The sequence below is a fragment of the Piliocolobus tephrosceles genome, chromosome 9 (assembly GCF_002776525.5).
Source record: "Piliocolobus tephrosceles isolate RC106 chromosome 9, ASM277652v3, whole genome shotgun sequence".
Classification (NCBI taxonomy): domain Eukaryota; kingdom Metazoa; phylum Chordata; class Mammalia; order Primates; family Cercopithecidae; genus Piliocolobus; species Piliocolobus tephrosceles.
In genome coordinates, this window is record NC_045442.1 from 16,141,445 (window position 1) to 16,154,641 (window position 13,197).

Consider the following 13,197-nt stretch of genomic DNA (forward strand, 5'->3'; position numbering starts at 1 on the left):
CACACACACGCACACCCCCACACACATGCACACCCACACACCCATAGACACACATGCACACCTACACACCCACACACGTGCACACCCACACACATACACACCCACATACACCCACACACCCACACATGCACACCCATAGACACACATGCACACCCACACACGTACACCCACACACCTGCACCCCCACACACCCAAACATACGCACACCCACACACATGCACACCCACACACCCATAGACACATGCACGCCCACATGTCTACTTGTATATACATGTACACATCCATATACACACAGACACATCCCCACACACTCATACACACCTACCCATACACATGCACCCTCATACAGACACCCCTATACACATATGTAAACACACATGTACACACCCACACACCCATATACACACATACACACTCACACACGTACACACCTATGCACACTCATACACATGCTCAAACATACATCCATACACACACACGCACCCACACAGTCCCCTATATAAACACATGAGCAACCACATGCAGCCCCCCCACACACACATTTGTGCATGTGCACGCACACACACCTTCATGGCTATTTGGAGGGGCCTCTCCCCTCCCCTCAGCACCCACAGCATTACCCTCACGCACCGGCCAAGATTCTCAGGCCCCTCTCCTGGCTGCCACCCTGTGGCTCTCTCAGGTCAGGTCTTATGTCAACTGCAGCCTCACCTTGGCACGCCTCTCAGAGGCTCACCGGAGAGCTCAGAAATGCAGAAAAGGGTGGCAGAAAGTGAGGAGTGGTCCACAGGGAGTGGCCGTGGGAGAGTCTGCTCAGCGAGTCACCAGGGACTTTGTGACTGGAGGGTCCAGAGTTTGAAGACAAATGCCACACTGCTCCGTCCTCACCCACCAGGCATGGCAAGCACTGGGCCCTCTATCTAGGGCATACATGGGGGCTGCAGGCCTGGCTCCCCTGGGTCCGCCTAAAAAGCCACCCAGACCCCTAACTCCAAGGCCTACAAAGCCCCTGAAAGCCCACAGGCCAGCCTGGCCCCACCACTACCCAGGGATATCCATTTCTCCCTCCTCTTTTCCAGCACAGGTAATGACAATGCAGTTGAGGAAACTCGATAAGTTGGCTACCTTGAAATGGAGAAGGAGGTCAAGAAACACATTTCCTAACTTTCAAAAGGAACCGTCTGGGATAATTAATCAACACATCACCAACACCAACGGATTGTTTTATATCAGAAGACATATAATTTTAAAAAAACAATAGCAGGCTTGTTGTGTGTTTTGTTTCTAAGGAATGTTAATTATGTTTGGCACCCTGACACATCCAAAGGTTCTCCCCGAATATTTAGAAATCAGACAGAACTTGGCTTCGAGGTCTTTCTTTACCTGGACTTACCACAGGCAGGGTCGTAGAAACAAAATGGGCCTCCAACAGGTCTTTGAATGGGCCTGTGATTGCTGTACTAGTGAGGAAGGCACTTGCAACTGCTAAATTGCACTCACTATTGCTTAATTACACCTTTGGATCAGCACCTAATTTGCTTAGGGTGCAACTGAGCTGCCATGGGTGTAATTGCTTGTACACTACTTAACAATGCAGCCACCGCCAGGGGAGACTGGAGCCTCATTTGACTCTGCTCAGAGAGGCTACAGCCCCATAGCTGTGGTTTCCAGGGCCACAGACCCCCCAGCAGCCCAGAACAGCAGAAGGCAGCCCTGGCTTTCTAGCTGTTCCCTGGAAGCAACCTGCATGCCAGAAACCTTAGAAAGGTCCATCGGAGGTGTTCACAGAGCCACTAGGAGGACACTCTAAGGCTAATCCTCCCAGTGGGTTCCTCGCCAGTGGGCCCTCTCTGGGAGGCAGCTCTAGGACATGAGCAACTCCACCTAGGTTCTGCCTCAGCTATCCTGGTTACTCAGGGCTGCCATCTCCTGCTGGGGCCTGGTTCCCGTGGTTAATCTGTGCTGAGACACAGCAGGGGAGGTAGTGGCTAAAGCTGCTGGCACCCAAGGGGGACAGGACCATGACCAAGGCACCCAAGGCCCCAGGTAAGAGAACTAAGCCCTCCTCCTGAGACCCCTGGAGCCCTGCTGATGTCCACAGTATGACCAGACTGGCAACATCAAGATTCATGTCCCACAGAGGAAGGGGAAGGCATCCACGTTTCCCCCTAAACACACACACATACCACACACACACACACACCACACACACACACAACACACACACACACAACAGAGGCCTTTGTGGGAAGGAAGTCCTCGCTCTCTCAAGAAGGGAACTAGTGTCCAAATGTCTTCCTTTCCTCCTGGAGGAGGAGGGCACCAGTGTTTTCTGATGGGCTCACCTGTGTCCTGGCTGCCTCCTCAGTCACACCTGGGGGTGTTTACACCCAATGAAGGGTACACGCAGGCCTGTAACTGTGTCACTGTCTCCTGATGTCGCCAGAAAGTCTCCAAGCCACAGCAAGTAGACTTAGTGAAGATGTGAAAGGTAAGAGATAAAGGCTTCAGGGTTAACAATCTAGATGTCAGAGTCAGACAGCCATGAGTTCAAGTCCTAGTTCTGCCACTTGAAGCCATCACTTCACCTCATGAGCCTCAGTATCCTCATCTGTAAAATGGGTTTTGTTCATAGAACCTACATTATGGAGTCGCTATGAGGATTCAGGGAAATCATGCACATAAAGCACTTAGCTCAGACCTTGGACCATAAAATCACTCAAGTATGTTCTCCTTCAAGAGAACGAGAGTGAGCAAGCCGTGAACTCATCACACATCGAGTACTGTCTCAGCCACTTTCCAGCTCTGAGACTTTGGGCAAGAAACTTAACTGGTCTATTTTCTTATCTGCAAAATGGGGATGATTTCATGGTATTTCATTCATAGTATCAATGTGAAAAATAACTACGAGTGAAAAGTACATGGCATACAAGAGTCACTCAATAGACAAAGCTCTTAACATGATGTTTATTCATTCATGTTCATTCATTTTGATCCAATTCTTTCTACTATTTTTGAAGTTTTCAAATAAGTGTAACAGATGTTCCTTCTGGGTGCATTTGGTTTTTTCATACCTTCTCCCCTCCCAGACCCCAAAATAATTGTATATTTCTGTTTTGTTTGTTTGCTTTGATTTACGAAAAAGAAAAAAAAAACAGTCTCGCTTTGTCACCCAGGCTGGAGTCCAGTATCACAATCTCAGCTCACTGCAACCTCCACCTCCTAGGTTCAAGCAATTCTCCTGCCTCCAACTCCCGAGTAGCTGGGATTACAGGTGCGCAACTAATTTTTGTATTTTTACAAAATACAATACTGTGCCCAGCTAATTTTTGTATTTTTAGTAGAGACGGGTTTTACCATGTTGGCCAGGCTGATCTTGAACTCCTGATCTCAGGTGATCCACCCACCTTGGCCTCCTAAAGTGCTGGGATTATAGGTGTGAGCCACCATGCCCAGCCAGAATTGCATACGTATTTTTAGTTCTACTTAGCATGTGCTGCTTTGGGGAATGTTTCTGGAAACTTCGGAAAGCATCTTGTTAAATGAGACCCACAGACCCTAGAAGTGTTCTTGCTGTATACCTGAACTTACATGAGCTGGGTCAGGGGAGCTGGGCAGGGTGGGAAGGGCAGAAATGGGCAGCATCACCAGACTCTACCCAGGAGGAGAGCCCCCTTCCCAGGACCAGGGCTGGAGAGTCTGGTTTACCTGGATCCAACAGAGATCTCATCTTTGGGGAAAGTGGAGACTGAATTCTGGGCAGAGCCCAAAGCCCAGGTCAGCTGGGCAGGAGTCACACAGGCGTCTGCTCATCCTGTGGGACAACCCCTCATGGACAGTCAAATTATTAAAGAATCATGGAATTGCAGTTAAGCTTTCAAAAGAATCTTGTTAGAGATACATCCTAACATGGTTACTAATGACAAGATATAATGTCTAGAATTTGCTCCAAAATAGCCTGGGCTGGAGAGAGACTGGGAAGGGTAGATGGAACTAGATTGACCTTCACTTGATCATTTGTACTTAACAAGCTAGGGCTGCTGTTGTTTAAACCACCAGACTGCGTGGTTTAAACAACAGAAATTTATTTTCTCACAGCTCCGAAGGCTGGAAATCCAAGACAGAGTTATCAGCAGGACTGGTCCCTCCGAGGAAAGAATTTATTCCAGGCCTGGGTTTGTAGACAGCCATCTTCTCCTTGGATCTTCATATCATTTTCCCTCTGGGTCTGTCCATGTCCAAGCTTCCTTTTCTTTTTTTATTTTTATTTCTTTATTTTTATAGATAGAGAGTCTCACTATGTTCCCCAGGCTGGTCTTGAACTCCTGGACTCAAGTGATCCTCCTGCCTCTGCTTCCTAAAGTGCTGGGATTACAGGTGTGATCCAAGACAAGCCACCAAACTTCCTCTTCTTATAAGGTCACCAGTCACACTGAATTAGGGCCTGCTCTAGCTATCTCCTTTTGACTTGACTACCTTTATAAAGCCCTCATCTCCAAATGAGTTCACATTGGTACTTGGGGTAAGGATTTCAACATATAAATTTGAGGGGGGGTCACAATTCAATCCATCACATAATTACTGAAGATGAGAGATGTATGCATTACACTAGTCACTCTATAGCTATATAAATTTGCATTTTCTTCATAATAATGGGTGGAGTGGGTAGGCAAACAAGGGAACAGTGCTTTAAACAACTGACTCAACTCCAGGTTAAACTCCAGAGAGGTAAAACTTGTTCTCCAGAGCTCAAGGGAAATCCTGAAACTCTACTGTTTTAGAAGAGACTATGCAACCGTGGGAGGTAGAGAGCTTCTCAGCACGAAAACATCCAAGCCCAGGCTGCATGACCACCAGTGGGACCTCCTGTAGGATTCTTTCATGGAGGGGAAGCTGGGCTGGCCAACTTCTATAACTTTGTCCAAATCTTGGTTGTCAAAAAAAAGCCAGTGCCGTTGTGGACTGCATTAACAGGATGGTGGCTAAAGGCAAGGGATGGGAGAGTCCTGCTCTACATAGAACTAGAAGGGATCAGCTGGATTATGGTGCTCCACGCTGAGAATCCCTTTGCAAATGGTATATTAATCACTCAAGAGGGACAGAGTTGCATCTGGAGAGGAGCGACCCAGTGCTGGAGGAAATCATGCCATAGCATTCAAGAAAGACTGTGGAATCTACTTTACCAGTCCCTCCTGTATCCTGCTAGAAAGACTATAAGCAAGTTTCACAACAAATACACACCCATATGTATTTCTTTTGTAGTAATCATATTCCAAGGAATCTCCTTTTGCTTTTATCAATTAACCATTACATATCTTAAAGAGCTTCCCATATTAGAACACAGATTATGCTTATTTGTTTTTAACTACTGCATAACATCCCATCCTAGAGTAAACTATGTTACCAATCCCCTAGCAATGATCATTTTGACTGTTTCAAGTATTTCCCTATAGCTAACAACCCTTAATAATTAATTTCACACAGGCTGGGCACGGTGACTCACGCCTATAATCCCAGGACTTCGGGAGGCCAAGGTGGGCAGATCACCTGAGGTCAGGAGTTCCAGACCAGCCTGGCCAACATGGTGAAACCCCGTCTCTACTAAAAATACAAAAATTAGCCAGGCGTGATGGCACATGCCTATAATCCCAGCTACTTGGAAGACTAAGGCAGGAGAATCACTTGAACCCAGGAGGCAGAGGTTGCAGTGAGCTGAGATTGAACCATTGCACTCTAGCCTGGGCAACAGAGCAAGATTCCGTCTCAAAAATAGTAATAATAATAATCTTACATGTATGTCACTTCACATATGAATGAGTTCATTTGTGGAATAAATCTCTCTAAGTTAAACAAATATTATGGAAGGAAGGAAGGAGAGAAGGAAGGGGGGAAGGAAGGAGGGAAAGAAGGAACGTTGGATGGTTGAGAGAAGGTACAGGGCTCGGGAAAACTTTCCACCCCTCCTGGGTACAGCCTCAAGCAAGCAGATGTGGAGAAATGAGCGAAAATCACAATCAGACAGGCAGCAGGAAGGTTCTGGACAGAACTATCCTGGATCCTGTCTCTTTATAGTGACACCTGTATACCCATTGGCTTGGTCCCTTTCCCCAGGATGAGAGAGTGAGTCATGAGGCCGGGAAGGAACTACCACAAGGTCCTCTCCTGCCCTAAGTGCCTTCCATCACCCACTGGTCTGCAATAGAAGGAGAGGCCAGAAAGGGCAGTGAGCAGGGAGGGCAGGTAACTAGGGCCTGACCCGTGGGGGTAGGGGTGGGGTGCGGACAGCTACAATGCTCATGAAGTGGTGGCACAGAGTAGGCATTTGAAGCAGAAGCAGTGGCTATTTACTCCTGCCCCCAGGCTGGCCTACAATCTAACCCAGGGCCAGAGGCAGGGAGAGAGCTTCCGAAATAAGCATGAGGCTTGGATGCTAGTCCCCCAGAGACTCCTGGCTCACCTATTCCCTTCCCTGGGGCAAAGAACCAAGTGACCCCTCTAGAGATTACTCTTCCTGGGGTTTCCACGAGCAACTGATGGGCTGAGATCATTGGTACATCCACATACACCTCACGTGTGTACACACAGGCCCACACATGCTCTCTTCCTCTACCCTCTTGAGGCTGACAAGTGGATATGGTCTGTAGCATATTCAGTATATTATAAATAAAGTCTCCTTTTCAGCTATGAAAACTCAAGATTTGAGAGGGAAGCAAGTTGTGGGGTGCCATAGGGTGTGGGCAGAGAAGGGGGGCCTGTAAAGGGCTCTGGCTTTCAATAAACCCTGAATGACACCACCACCACAAGGGTCCTTGGAGCTGCTTAAGTCCTTTTGTGCTGCCCCTAAATGGCAAGTACAGAAAGCAACATTTGAGTCAACATGGTGCTGTTTACTTAACAAAGCAGTGGCCTTCTGCTTGAAGTGATCTACAGTAGTAGACACCACTTCTGGCTTTCATGGAAGGCCGCAATTGCAGTCTTTTTTTTTTTTTTTTTTTTTTGAGATGGAGTCTTACTCTGTTGCCCAGGCTGGAGTGCCGTGGTGTGATCTCAGCTCACTGCAAGCTCCGCCTCCTGGGTTCATGCCATTCTCTTGCCTCAGCCTCCTGAGTAGCTGAGACTACAGGCACCTGCCACCACGCCCGGCTATTTTTTTGTATTTTTAGTAGAGATAGGGTTTCACTGTGTTAGCCAGGATGGTCTCGATCTCCTGACCTCGTGATCCACCCGCCTCAGCCTCCCAAAATGCTGGGATTATAGGTGTGAGCCACTGCGCCCGGCCAACTGCAGTCATTTAGAGTGGGTCAAGGAAAGGAATGGCAGTGAGCCCTTCAGGAAGCAGGCCACCGTGGCCGAAGGGAAGCTATGCCTGTGTGAGGTTGGGGGAGGCAACACAGAGAAGCCAGCTGTACCCTGCAAACATGCACCTCACTGCGGCTCCCACAAACATGTCCAGTCATGCCCTCTCCACCCCCATGGTCACACCTGGGCCCACCTACACTCACACACACAAATATTCACACTTCCGAACATCCATCCATACACATGTACTCTGTTACTCAGCCCCACTCACAAGCGCAAATGTACCTGTGCTTACCAGGCTTGCATACTGCTCATGGTCCAAGATGGTGGTGGCTGTTGCTCTTCAGGTCCTCTGTACTGCAAAGGGGGCAAGAGGCAGTGCCAGCTAGGTGCCACTGAAGGAGGGACTCGTAGGAATAAAGGTGATTCTCAATAATAAAGTCACTCTTGGATAGTACCATACCCAACACACAGATGTCTCCACCAGAATTTGAGTTTATGGACTCCAGACTGTGTACTGCCTAAGAAGCCTGGCCAAAAGGATGGGCGACGGGGTGCTCTGCTGAAATCCAGTTCACATTCCACTTGGCAAGCCACAGGAGAGGAAGGGATGCCTTCCACCCAGAAGAAGGGATGCCTTTTGCTAAGCTGCACAAAGACACAGTATGGACTACTGCAGCCCCAACCCCCATGGTCATGTACACACTTACATGCATGTTTGTGATCCACATGCTCAAAGTTGCATGCTGTACAAGCATATTCAGGTATAGCCACTCATACATACCCAGCCACCAGCATGCAAGGTACATGGCTTAGAACTCTCTTCATTAGCATACCCTTTCCTAGGGACCCAGGCACAGATTCTCCTGCTTGGCCTTGACCTGAGCTGACGATGATGCCCTCAACCCCCATTCCAGGCCCTGCTCCCCACAGACAAGGCCTCAGAAGTGCCTGATCCCTCAGGAACAAAATCCAGTGACCAGGCAGGTCCCGCAACAACTTACTTACCTGCCCTCTCTTACCTGACCCAGGATGAGGCCACTGCCAGAGTGGCCCCTGTTGAGGACAAAAGCTGACATGGAGGGCTCTGCTAGGTGACCAAGAACATGGCCCACCCACCTCTTGGGTTTGCAGTGGGTGAGCGTGTGTCTGGAAGAAAGCGGGGAAGCAGGGGAAAAGGAGGACTCTGCCTCCAGGAGGACCTTGCAGGCCCAGGGAGTCAAGTGCCAGAGCAGCTGTCTCCAGGCCCATGGCTTCCAAACAAGCCAGACCCTCAGCCAATGCCAGCCACCCACCCTAGCTGTGCTTTTACTTACCCAGGCAGTACAGGGGAAAGAACTCCCACAGGCCCTGGGGCACCTTCCTTTAATTACTCCACTGGTGACTCCTGAAAGTTTCTCACCTTCCCCAGGGCCTCCCTACAAGAAAGAGGCTCTCTAGCCTAAAGAGTCTTCTATGGGGGCCCAAAAGCCCCTATCTGTGCACAAGCACAGTGCCCCAAAGGCAGACAGCAGAGGACAGAGGCAGTAGCCCCAGCCCAGACAGCCTCCCTCCACTCCCACCATTCTACTGCAGACAGGCCCAGGGCCCACGGGCTCTGGCCGACCTGGGGATGGGCAGTCCCTGGCATGGCTGCCCCTCCAGCTCTTTGGTTTTAGGAGAGGGGAGGGGCGTCCACATTCTCTGGAGAGCAGAGCCCTGTGAAGTGACCCTGTTTCAGAATGAAATTGAGCTGCCATTTTCATCTTCTTCCCAAATGTCAGCAGCGTTAGATCAGATTAGGAACTAATCTCTTGCCAAAATTCATTTCCGAACAAGAGAGGTGGCTGCAGGCGATGTGGAGGTTTGTCATTGGTTTCTCAACTCGCCGTATCCTTTCTCTCCCTGTTACTGGGGTGGGAGCAGGGGTAAAAGTTGGAATAGACTGCACTGAAGCCCCGAGGAGGCCTAAGGAAGGTGAGGCAGCGGCACCAGGTGCAGTGGGAAGAAGCCCGTGGCATTAGGTGAGTGGGCAGCCATGCTGGCCTTGTGCTCCCTAGCTGTGCAGAGCCAATTGCTCAGGCATCCTTCCTGGGATGGAGAGAAACAGGAACAAGGGCCAAGCGAATGGGGCCAGAAGGACAGGGCCTGAAGCCTGCACCACATCTTCTCTGAGGTCCCTCCCCAAACCCCACCTAGTCCCTCACCTCGGTGTCCCCAGCCTCTCACCCCAGGGGCCAGAGTAGTAAAAGGAAAAATAAAAGGCAATTGCAACCTAAAGAGAGAGAAGGAAAAAAAAGGAAAATAAATGCCCAAACGCACTGGTCACTACCTTGCAGGAGGCTTCAGTTGACAAGTGACCAGAACACAGCCGCTGGCCTGAATGCGTAATTACCCCCAAGTGAAAATTCCCCCATCTAATTTGATATTTAGTTCTTTGCAGAAGCTATAGCCTTCGTAAATAATATACAAAGTAAGAAACCTAATCCCGCCTGCTAGAATGTTTAATTCATCATTATGCGAGCTAATTGGAAGGTGATTATATGGTAATTGCTCATTAGTGGTGTATATTTATCGCTGTACCTTATGTCAAGGCCATGGGAATTGTGTAGAGTCTGTTCTCTCATTTCAAGGATCAGTTTCAGAAGCAGGAGCGAAGCAGGCAAGATCAAGTTCTTTCTGACGTCAGGGTCCAGCCAGGGCTATGGAGACCCGTGCTATATATAGGGCCTGGAGCTGGCTGGGAGCAGGGGACGTCTGGGGCCAGGCTGAGGCCCAGCCCTCCAGACGTTGCCGGCAGCCAGGCCACCGCCAGGCGATGCCAACCCTCCTCAAGTCATTTTCCAAATGAGACTCCATGCCCTTCCCAAGTACCTCCGGACCCCCAGGTGCATTTTGGCCTTGTGCTTGTGCTGGGAATGGAGACCTTACTTTTGTGCTGTCTCTCAGGAGTGAGAGGAGGGGCAGTAAATGTGGGGTAGGGAGGAGGATGGCGAGGCTGGATATGGAGATTGAACACTGAGTGGGAGATACGGATCGGAAGGTGAGGTTTGACTTGATGAGGAAGGTGGAATTTTGAGTGCTCGTCTCGTCCCTCTCTCCCTGCCTTGCCAAAAACATTCTCTCAATCACACCACCCAGCGAAGCCGGATGCTGGCTCCATACTGCCGGGTTGGTATTTAGGGAGGGAAACCCAGAGTAAACCGGGAGCTTACTCCCCGGGGTAATCGGCGGAGCCACGACAAATGAACTCGAAGCACGAAGAACGAAGAACGGCGGGACGTGAGCGGAACCCAGCCACAAGGCCAGCGCCTGGGATGGGAACTTAGGAGAGGCAGGAAGGCGGGTCTGAAATCCTGAGAGTGTGGAGAGAAGGGGAGGGCTCGGCCTGCAGGTGAAGGTGGGGGCAGGGGCGAAGCCTGGGGCCTTAGCAGCCGGGAGGACCAGGCTCTGGCACTCGGAGTCCAGCCTCCATGCGTGCATCTCCGCACGTGGGCGTGATCTTTGGCGCGCTCTGGCGCCCCCTCAGAGGAGTGCGACGCACCTCTGCCCTACCCGGACCCCAGCCCTGGGCGCCGGTCCGCCGCCCGCTTCTGGCACCCCGACTAGCAGCTCCGGTGCCCTCCCGAGACCCCCCACCGGGCAACAAACACTAATAAACAAAAGGCCAATTAGACGCTGGGGCGCGGCTGATGAATGGACCTTGCGCTTCCAAGCGTGGCGCCGCCTAGAGTTTTCTGGCGCACCGGGTCATGTGGGAGAAGCCAACTCCTGGAGAGGGGTCACGGCTGGGGTCAGAGGGTTCTCAAAACTCCCACTTTCCCCTGGCTACGGGGCTGGCTGGGGCAAGAAAATCCGGCGGCCAAGCGGAGGGCGCGGGCTGGAAGCTGCCGGTGAGGCTCGAGCGGCCTCGCAACGCAGCCCGGCTTTCGGGCGCGGTCCCCAGACGCTGGAGGCCGGCATCCTCTGCCGCCCCGCCCGCGGCTGCTTCGAGGCGGCGCCCCAGTAATTCCAGCGCTGATTGCTGGAATAATAAAGACTGGTCTAGAAAAATGCGCAGTTACACAAAACGGCTGTTGTTTGACAGACTCCGGAGTTAGTGGGGCGCTGCCGGATGACATCCCGGCCCAAGCCTCCTCACTAGACACACACGCCTCTATCCCAAGACACGCAGATGCTGCCCTAGGGCCGGGCATGGACATCCATCACAGGGACCCCCATCCAAACACCGAGAAACGTCCCCGCAAGCCACACACACCGAGGTCACCCCATTCTCTGAGATGCACAACTCCAGGCGAATTCACAGATACATTAGTGCAACTAGATCGTGGCACACAAATTCAATAAACTGCATTTCCATACCGTCATAGGCACTCTGCAGCCTCACAACTGCACGTGCTGGCCCTAACTCAAAACAATCTAGACGCACAAGGTCAGCTAGACATCTTGACCAAATCTACATAAGTAGCCCTGGCCGCCCCAGCCTTTAACTTACTCAAACAATTAGCACTGACACAAATTGACTAAAGTCCTAGCTGAGACACACAATTCTATTCCACAATCCACACAAATGCCATTATACCACAAACTAGTGCTCTCACCCTATACAAACATACAAGAACAGACCCTCACCCTGCCAGCCTTACACCGACTTGGACCAGCCCTTAAAACCCCCACCACGGAGCGGGGCCCCGGGCCAGGCCTCCGAGCAGCCAGAGTCCCTCCCCAACCGGCCCGCGCGTCCCAGACTTTGTTTCCTGCGACTCGAGGCGGGGACGGGGAGGAGCCGAGGTTTCCAAATCCGCGCGCAGGCCCGAGTCCCTTTTCTGCCTGGCCCGCCTGGAGCGGCCCTCAGGCAGCCACAATCCGCCCCTCGCACAAAAGTGGCCCGGCAGGTTACGGGCCGCAGCCAATGCACCAGCTCCTGCTCGGCTTGCCTGCCAGGAGCAGAGCCAGAAGGAGCTTGGCGCACTGGACACACAGAAAGAAAGCCAGGAAGTTCGGAGGTCGAAGGCTTCTCCCACCCTAGGACTTTCTGGCGCCTCCGCGAGAGACGCACACGGAACCCATGTGTACCTCGCAGGAGAACGTAGCCGCGGCACACGCGCGTAATAGATTCGGTTTGACCCTCTCAGGGCAGCGCAAACGGAGAATACGTGGCTCTCCCGAACATGCACTTGGCCAAGGGGTCCTACAGGGAAGGTCCACAAGTAATTAATAAGGAAAGGGAACATGGATCAAACTTGTATCCTATATCCCCATTCGGGGTCACAGACAGGACCCTATGGCAGCATGCATACAGTTCACCCTGTCCCAGGAGGGGCGCAGAATCTGACCCACGCTGCCCATTGAGCCCTACCCGGGAGCATCCATGCCTGGCACCTACGGAGCACGAAGGGGCACATAGACCTGGGGCACATGGCTCCCACACCCCCCTGCTCAGCCCAGCACGCGCACACTGCGAAGGGAACGCAGAGGCAGGGCACACGCGCACCCTGCCCCGCTCCCCACGCCCAGATAGTCATCGTGGGATGGCATCTCGCAAATATTTATATTCCTCAGCGCCACGGCAGCCTGCGTCCACATTAGACGCTCTAATCCTGCCACTTTAAATAGATGAATTAATAAAGCAAACGAGCGGCTAATAAGCTGACTGTCCTGCCTTTTTGAGGCGGAGGAAGGACTCGAAAGTGCGCCAAATTTGTTTGCAGTGGATCAAGGCGAGCCGCCTCTGCTTCACTTTCTTTATCTTAATTCCGACTTGAAAAGATATAATTATCTAGTTTGAACAGAGCTGCTATCAAATCCTTCTTTGGGCCGGGAAGGGGGGCGTTGGAGTGGATTGCGGCTCTCTGAGCCGCTCCGTGCAGCCGGAGATAGCGCGTAATGAAGATGTGGAGGCCTGAGATACAAAGGGCA

General features: G+C 51.5%; 1 long non-coding RNA gene across 1 annotated transcript in view; it reads left to right on the plus strand.

Moving 5' to 3' along the window:
- Window positions 1-1,263, plus strand: part of LOC111550751 — a 4,038-nt gene extending 2,775 nt beyond the window's left edge. Inside the window, exon 2 of the long non-coding RNA XR_002734168.1 lies at window positions 1,080-1,263. This is a non-coding gene — a long non-coding RNA (uncharacterized LOC111550751). The remainder of the gene's footprint in view (window positions 1-1,079) is intronic.
- Window positions 1,264-13,197: the final 11,934 nt, after the last annotated feature.